This window comes from Schistocerca nitens, chromosome 5 (genome assembly GCF_023898315.1).
Source record: "Schistocerca nitens isolate TAMUIC-IGC-003100 chromosome 5, iqSchNite1.1, whole genome shotgun sequence".
NCBI classification, from domain to species: domain Eukaryota; kingdom Metazoa; phylum Arthropoda; class Insecta; order Orthoptera; family Acrididae; genus Schistocerca; species Schistocerca nitens.
The window spans coordinates 566,151,152-566,159,571 of record NC_064618.1 but is presented as its reverse complement, the minus strand read 5'-3'; the positions used below and the strand labels follow the sequence as shown (position 1 = coordinate 566,159,571).

Sequence of the window (8,420 nt, the reverse complement as noted above, 5' to 3'; positions counted from 1 at the left end):
TGGGTCTAGTGAAGCAGGGTATACAACCCGTCGGCTTTGAACAATGATGTCACAAGTCGCCAGAGAGCATGTATTACAAAGATGAAAGAGCTGAGGAGAATGTTGAGAAACAAAGGAATGCGAGAGATATAAACTTTATTTCACATATGTAAGGGCCAGTAGTATTTTCACGTTAACGATATCGCGTGTTTGTATCTTAGTATTTCTCCGCAAAATACAATGGAAAGAAATGAATGAAATTACTAGCAAAGAATACATCACGTTACATGTATGTCAGTTGTATCTCGAAAGTCTTTCGAACTGTATTGCTTAAGTGCAGTACGGGCTACAAGTTCAGCGTAGTCGATTTCTTAGTTTCAACTAGCATTGCTGTCCTGTTGTTCACTTGAACTATGTATCCTCTGCTTCACTAAACCGCAAATGAAACACCCGATACAAATTAAAAGCTCATTCGAAGTGTGTTACTTAACTACAGTCCGGAATACGAGTTTGTCGTAAGGCGATTTCTTCGTTTTCACTAGCATTACTGTCCTGTTCTTCACCTGAACGATGTATCCTCCGCTTCAGTAAACCGTAAGTGGAACACGGTATACAAATTGTAGATGTGCTGTTTATTTCGTCTCCGCTATTACTAACATAAAGTAGTATCAGTTTATTCTATCTCGTGAGATTTTTTTATTAAAAGCCAAAAAACACTTATCAGCTACTGAATCATCTGTATCTTTGGATCAGTTTATTCTATCTCGTGAGATTTTTTTTAAAAAAGCCAAAAAACACTTATCAGCTACTGAAGCATCTGTATCTAATATCACGCGATCGCTTTTAGATTCACATTCAATTATTTTAATGATAGCGCTTATTAGAACACAGAACTGCTTTATTATCTATGCCTCGAAGTGAAGACATTACTATCTATGACTAAGGAATGACGTCATTGTTCAAAGCCGACGGGTTGTATCCCCTGCTACACTAGACCCAATTTATGACCAGTTATAAAAATTTGGAGATGGCTGTGTTAGTTGGAGCAGTTGTAACATAGTAATTTTAGACTCTTGTTGTAACGACAAAGCAAATGCAATAGGTGGTTTGGAATCATTGGGTGATTCGCGGGATTGCAAACAATCCCGTCAAAGATGTGCTAAAATACTGAGGGTGAAAAAAGCAGGTCATGGAATGAACCTGTACCAGAAGGCGCTGGAGAAATGTAAACAAGAGGAAAGTGTGAGATATTATTGCAGTCATCCTTTTTAGACGCCGAACTTATGCGAAGCTATAAACTAAGTGCAATGCTTTATTAATAAAAAAAAATGGAGATTGAGAATTTTATCTTTGGCTTGGACGCTGACATCTCATTGGTTACAATCGTTTCGTCTGCAGCGTATCAACAAACTCAAACCGAAGCGCTGTTTACGTGTAGCCGGAAAAGGCTTGCAAGAGATAACGTGTGTTTGCATTGACATTTACTCAACTGTTATCGTTTGTTTTCATTATGTAAACCATTTTATTTGTTTTAAAATTAATGTAGAGAAACTGCTATCACTGTGACTGTGGTTTATTGAGAGCAAGTTTGGATAAGATAAAGTTTGTCCCATTTCTTAGGCACTTTATCGTTGCTGTATAGTGACAGCGCACACTGTTTACGTTGCGTCTCAACCTGTTCGCTGTCGTTGCAAGTAAGAAGGTAAGGACGCCTCGCGTTTTAAGTTTATGGCATTTTAACGATGGGATCGGTCTATTTGGGCTTATCAGCCGCTGAAATTGTATTTATCGTAGTGTATCACAAAATTTGTATTAGCCTTAGAACCATCCACGAAAATGCAGTAGTTGAGTTAAAATTTATGTAAAACCGTAAGTCGAAATGTTGTTCCCAACACAGCGTGTGCTTAGTGTAGTTTTTGGCTGCCCCACAGAGATGTCAACTTAACGATCAAAGCCCGGTTGTTGACGTCGTGGCCCAGCTAAGGCCCAAAATATTAGAATGTGAACCGAGAATCACCGTAAAAGTATGCAATAAACTTTTGCATCATTTGTGTTATTTCGTATTTATTGTTAAGTCTCGTATATCAAACAGATCCGAAAATGTTGTAGGTTGCAGACATTCCGAAGCACGTAAATGACAGGGCTTCTTCTGTGGTTTTCACCAAAGAACCAAATTCATGAGAATTACAGACTCATGCTCATGGGAAAATATGTTGTAAAAGTGAGAGTCTTCCGCTGTAACTCCATGAAATTGCCTTAGATGTTCAGAAAACTATGTCAGTTATACTACTTGTATTACATATGTAATTCAGTGAACTTTATCATTAATGAGTGACGTCATGACACAATGATTAACACATTAGACCCAAATTCAATAGCAGTGGTCATGCTGGTGTAGTTTTTCTATTGTTCTGTAAATCACTTAAAGTGCTATAGTAATTAATTTTGGACTCCATGCTTCAGTCTTCCCTTCAATTGTACAATCCGAGCTTTTGCTCGTGCAGTAATGACATCAATGTTATTGGATTACTCAGCTCAAAAACTTAATTTCTTCACTGTTATTAACAGGTTTCTGAAAAAATATATGAGCGCTAGGTTATAACAATTGCTTCTAATGCTATTGTAATGTGTGGAACCAGTTGCAAATACCTTTTTTTCTTTCTGCAACGGTAATCATCGCAATGACCAAATATTAAAATGTGTCTATCTCATGCAATAGTGAGCAATGTGGAAAGGAAAAACTAAACTCCACCTCCTAGGATGTAAGTGGAAAAAAGTTACGTATTGGATCCCTCAACCCTGCATTTTTCAACATGGCATGGATGGAAACATAAGGCTTCACTATGCCAGTTAGTTACATAACCACATTTTCTGCTTTCACATTCGGTGTCTTTGCCATGTCACAACCAGTTGTCACCTTCCAGATTAACCTAGACCTCGAGCTGGTCTACAGATCAGTCTGTCACCACAACCAAGATGTCAGAGGAGCCAGTATGTATCTTTGACCCATAACATCTTTGTGGAGGAAGTTACGCACAGAAACCATGCACATACTAATTTTAGTGTGTGGTTCAACAACTTCGAAGGTTCCTAAATAATATTTGAAGAAGAAAGAGGGAAAATTTCGAAGTGGTAGTATATTACTTGTCAGAAATATGTTACGTCAGCACAAAAATGGTCAAAGGACACTAACTGACTGGACCAATTATGATAAATGTCAGTAAAGGCATACTCTTTATGTGATAACATGTTGAGTACTATGTTTGCTAAAATTCCTTCGGAGCAAGCAGCTCTATAAATTCCAAAATGAAGAGTAGTGACAATTTTCTATGAGGGAGATCATTTTCCTTTAAACTATCTGTGGTTATGTCATCAGGTCTTTTGGTCTAGAGGTAATGCACTTAACTGGAAACCAAGAGGTCGCAGAATCAAATCCCAGTCCCACCATAGAAATTTTTCAGTCTGACTTGATGCTAACTTTCACCTCTCAGTGATGTGAAGATTTGCCAGGAATGACACGTAGTTCAGATGTTACATTAAACTTAGGTCGCCTTTCTCTGATAGAATTACTGTATTAGGTTACGAACACACAAATTACAGAAGTGGTATCCAATTGAACAAACTTGTGAACAGCTCACTGACCATCCCCCCTGAGTGTCTCCTTGCCAATCATGCCATACAAATTTACTTTACTTGTGGTTTCACCAGTGGGAATAATTAACAAACAACATAATGTTTCAGATAATGTGTCTGTTTATGAAAAGGAAATCACCTTAGAAAGAGTATCATTCATTTAAAATAAGAAAGGCTGAAAGTATATTGCAGGATCTCTTAAATCTGGAGAATATTAGCAGGACAATGTTAATAAAGAAGTTGACATTTCGCCATGAGCTGCACTACTAGATACTACCAGGTTACTAGGAGACTCTCCTGTTATGATACACTCTTAAGATGAGTTTAGTCCTGCTGGAGCTCATAAAAGAATGAAAAAGGAAAGATTTCACTGATGTGAAGGATTAATGAGAAAGCTGAACACAAACCTGGAAGAAACAGCCACTTTTATACTCATATTTAGGTCTCCATTTATTTTCCAAAATGCTTAATAGCCGGATTCCTCTGTCTTAAACATAACCTACTATTCAAAACTTGGTGAAGTGCTCTAAGTGTCAGCAGTCTGTGCCACACAAGTAGAGAAATCTGCTCAACTGACCCTACCAATACTCGATGTTGACTTTTTCCTGTGACATAATGATGTGACATGACATGTGCAAACAGCAAGAGAACAGAACATTGGCAACAGGTTTTTTCTTTCATTTTCTGCCTTATTTTTTGGAATGTAGGTTGTGGTGACAGACTGATTTGCACCATAGCCCGAGGTCTAGGTTAAATTCAAAGGTGACAGTATTCTTGAGAGCTGGTAAAGCCAATGAATGCAATTAGAAAATTTCAGTTGTGGTGAAATACTTATCCTAAAATGCTCCAAACAAGGAAACAGATATAAACAGAGGAATGTAGTACCACCAAGAGAAACTTCCAGTCAAAAGAAAAACTGACCAAAAGGACACTCAAGCAGTGAGCCTGTAATCACTGGTAGAATCTGAAGAGAAAGAAGCTGATCCAACTAAAAGTGACATGCATCTTCACATCTTCCTGAAAAAGCTGTAAGGTTCTTCAACCAATTTCTTTTATTTGAAGCTGTTTTCATCTCAGTGAAAATATAAAGTGAAAGCAAAAGAGAAACCTCACCAGTAAAATAGTTTACACAATATACTAGAACACAAATGGGTTGAGAACTGATCTCTAGGAAATGTGCTTCTCAGCATAGCAGAAACCTCTCCCTTCTCTGCAAGACTCCAATTTTGGATATAACAACCCTCGGGTAACGGAAATGTCCAATTCCACACGTCTGCTTTAACCAAGGACGTCACCAATATAGCGGAAATGACCATTCACAACTACTCCCATATCGCTACTATAACGTCATTAGGTGAACATGACAACAAACACGAAAATAGACCGAAAAACCATCAAACACATATTCCTGCTATAATATAATGAAACTAATGGGACAAGCCAGGAAATTGGGGGTTTAGGGTGGGGACAAAATAAACACACGCCACTAAACCAAATGACAAAACTGGTAAAATAAACCAACCACAACATTCACAAAATCATCTAGAAACAATATCCAATGAAATCGAACATTTCCCTTGACCTATATAGGTCAACGAAAACTACCGATACCAATTCATAAACCCCAAAACTTACAACCACTTCCACAATCATCACTACCTCAAAAACCACAAGAAAACACCAAACTTGGAATCAAACACTTCCCTTGACCTCACAGGTCAACAACAACAACACACAAAAACAACTCACCAATACCAGCAACACAACCTCCCCGAAACAAAGATGATGTGACTTACCAAACGAAAGCGCTGGCACGTCGATAGACACAGAAACAAACACACAGAATTCAAGCTTTCGCAACAAACTGTTGCCTCATCAGGAAAGAGGGAAAGACGAAAGGATGTGGGTTTTAAGGGAGAGGGTAAGGAGTCATTCCAATCCCGGGAGCGGAAAGACTTATCTTAGGGGGAAAAAAGGACAGGTATACACTCGCACACACACTCATATCCAACCACACATACACAGACACAAGCAGACATTTCATGTCATGTCTGTCTGTGTATGTGTGGTTGGATATGAGTGTGTGTGCGAGTGTATACCTGTCCTTTTTTCCCCCTAAGGTAAGTCTTTCCGCTCCCGGGATTGGAATGACTCCTTACCCTCTCCCTTAAAACCCACATCCTTTCGTCTTTCCCTCTCCTTCCCTCTTTCCTGATGAGGCAACAGTTTGTTGTGAAAGCTTGAATTTTGTGTGTATGTTTGTGTTCGTTTGTGTGTCTGTCGACCTGCCAGCACTTTCATTTGGTAAGTCACATCATCTTTGTTTTTAGATATATTTTTCCAACGTGGAATGTTTGCCTCTATTATATATATATATATATATATATATATATATATATATATATATACAAAGATGATGTGACTTACCAAATGAAAGTGCTGGCAGGTCGACAGACACACAAACGAACACAAACATACACACAAATTTCAAGCTTTCGCAACAAACTGTTGCCTCATCAGGAAAGAGGGAAGGAGGGGAAAGACGAAAGGATGTGGGTTTTAAGGGAGAGGGTAAGGAGTCATTCCAATCCCGGGAGCGGAAAGACTTACCTTAGGGGGAAAAAAGGACAGGTATACACTCGCGCGCACACACACACATATCCATCCACACATATACAGACCAAAGAGAAAATAAGACGACAGGAAAGATTTCGAAATGCAACAGCGACAATAACAAACGTAATTGTTGGGTTCAAATTAATGATATGGTTATAATAGAGGGAAACTTCCTACGTGGAATGTTTCCCTATGAAAACTCGCCACATGAAAGTGCCGACGCTGCCTACTAGATCGGACACCACATTCTCTCTCTCTCTCTCTCTCTCTCTCTCTCTCTCTCTCTCTCTCTCTCTCACACACACACACACACACACACACACACACACACACACACACACACAGAACCTATACACACAACCTCACCAACAGAATAAAGGACAACCAAACTAACATCCGAATCACTGGTACTAGTGGCAAACACGGACAATATAGGTAGTCTTGTAATGCAATGTAAAGACAATTTAAGCTAAGGGAGCATCCCCCTGACCCCACCCATTCCTATTTTGTGGAGGACTTGGATACGTACAGTGCACTATGGGGCCGACACTTACCCTCAGAAGTACACTGTTGAGTGCCTCAAGTCTTAAGAAATTGTATGACTTTTGAACAGAGGTTAGTGCACACACTTCGGCACTGCTGTAATATCAATCTCCTCAGTCAGTATTTCAATATTCACTGCTGTCTTCACACACACTGCTCACGTGGATGTAGTTGATAACTTGCTGTATCAATCTGGATTCACTTATCGGAACAGTGCTTAGAGATAAGCCTACCACAAAGATGCACAACAAGGAAAACTGGGACCTTCATGCCAATCTCTTCATCCCACTGTAGCATTTCCACCCAACACTCTATGTTATTTGTCTCTCTACTAGTACCATGGAAGTTGTTCTCTGGTTTTTTAACACCTGTTCTATCACTCTCCTGGTCTTCTAGTCATTGTTTTTCATGCATTACTTCCCTTAACAATTCTAGAGATAGCTTATCTTATCAGTTCACATGATTTTCAGCATCATATTGTAATACCACCTCTCAGAAACCCAAACTACCTCCTTTTTGGTTTTACCGTACTGCATGATTCACTGTCGTACAGTGCTGTGCCCCAGTCTTACATTCTCAGAAACTTATTCCTTTAATTTGTGGCCTACGCATGATGTTAGTGAACTTCTTTTAGCAAGAAATCTCCACTTTGCCTATGCTAGTCTGTTGTTATGTCTTTCTTGCTTCGTCCATCATGTGATATTTTCCTTCCAAGGTAGCAGTATTCCTTCACTTTCCTTACTGCATAATCCACAGTTTTGGTGTTTAGTTTAACACTAAGCTCTTTTCTACTGCTCCTCAATACTTTCATCTTTCTTTGGTTTATACTCAATCCAGTCGTCAAACTGTTCATTCCATTCAACAGGCCCAGTAATTCTTCCTCATTTTCAATCAGGATACCAATGTCATCTTCTTTGCTTTATTATAACTCTCCCAAAGCTCTGTTATACTGTGACTCTAACACAGGTTACTCTGTGTCTTCCAAATGGACATCCTTTTCCTCTTCTACCACATTGGCAGACAGTTACTTATCCACGGAAATGCCATCATTGTATTCTTTTCACATATCCACTCTCTCTTCTATTTTTAACAGTAGAATTCCTTTTATACTCTTGATGTTGATGCAATTGGTTTAATTTTGCCAAAAGTTATTTTGGCATTTGGCATTTTGTAATGTTGATTGTCCTGCTGCTGCTGATTTACTTTTTGTTTTCTTCACATGCTTCCTGTGGCCATTATGCTTTATTTTCCGAACACTTCGTATTAATTTCATTCTTAAATTATATATATTGCTCTCTCTTTCTCCTTCCCTCTCTCACCCTCTCTCCCTTCCCCCTATCTTACCCTCTTTTTTGTGTTTGGAACATTATTGTTTTCTTCTTTTGTCAATCGATTGAAGTGCACTATTTCTTCTGTTAATAGAATTTCTTTGCAGTTACCTTCCTCTTACTTGCATTTGTTTGTCCAGTTCCTGTGAGGGCTAGTTCATATATGTCCATTCCTCATCAAGTGAACTTCCTGCTGTGGTATTTATGAACACTGTATTTGCAGTCTCAGAGAACTCTTCATTCCTCAACAGTTCAGTATTGTGCATATTTATTGGATAGATTCTTCCTGGTGATTCTCTTAGAATTCAGCCAAATCTTCAC

The 8,420-nt window shown here is 38.8% G+C and overlaps 1 protein-coding gene across 1 annotated transcript in view; it reads left to right on the top strand.

The window, feature by feature from the left end:
- Positions 1 to 1,262: 1,262 nt before the first annotated feature.
- LOC126259959 (N-acetylgalactosamine kinase) overlaps positions 1,263 to 8,420 on the top strand; it is an 86,637-nt gene continuing 79,479 nt past the window's right edge. Inside the window, exons 1-2 of the mRNA XM_049957070.1 lie at positions 1,263 to 1,442; positions 1,600 to 1,681. The gene's annotated coding sequence lies outside the window, so the exon portion shown is untranslated. The remainder of the gene's footprint in view (positions 1,443 to 1,599; positions 1,682 to 8,420) is intronic.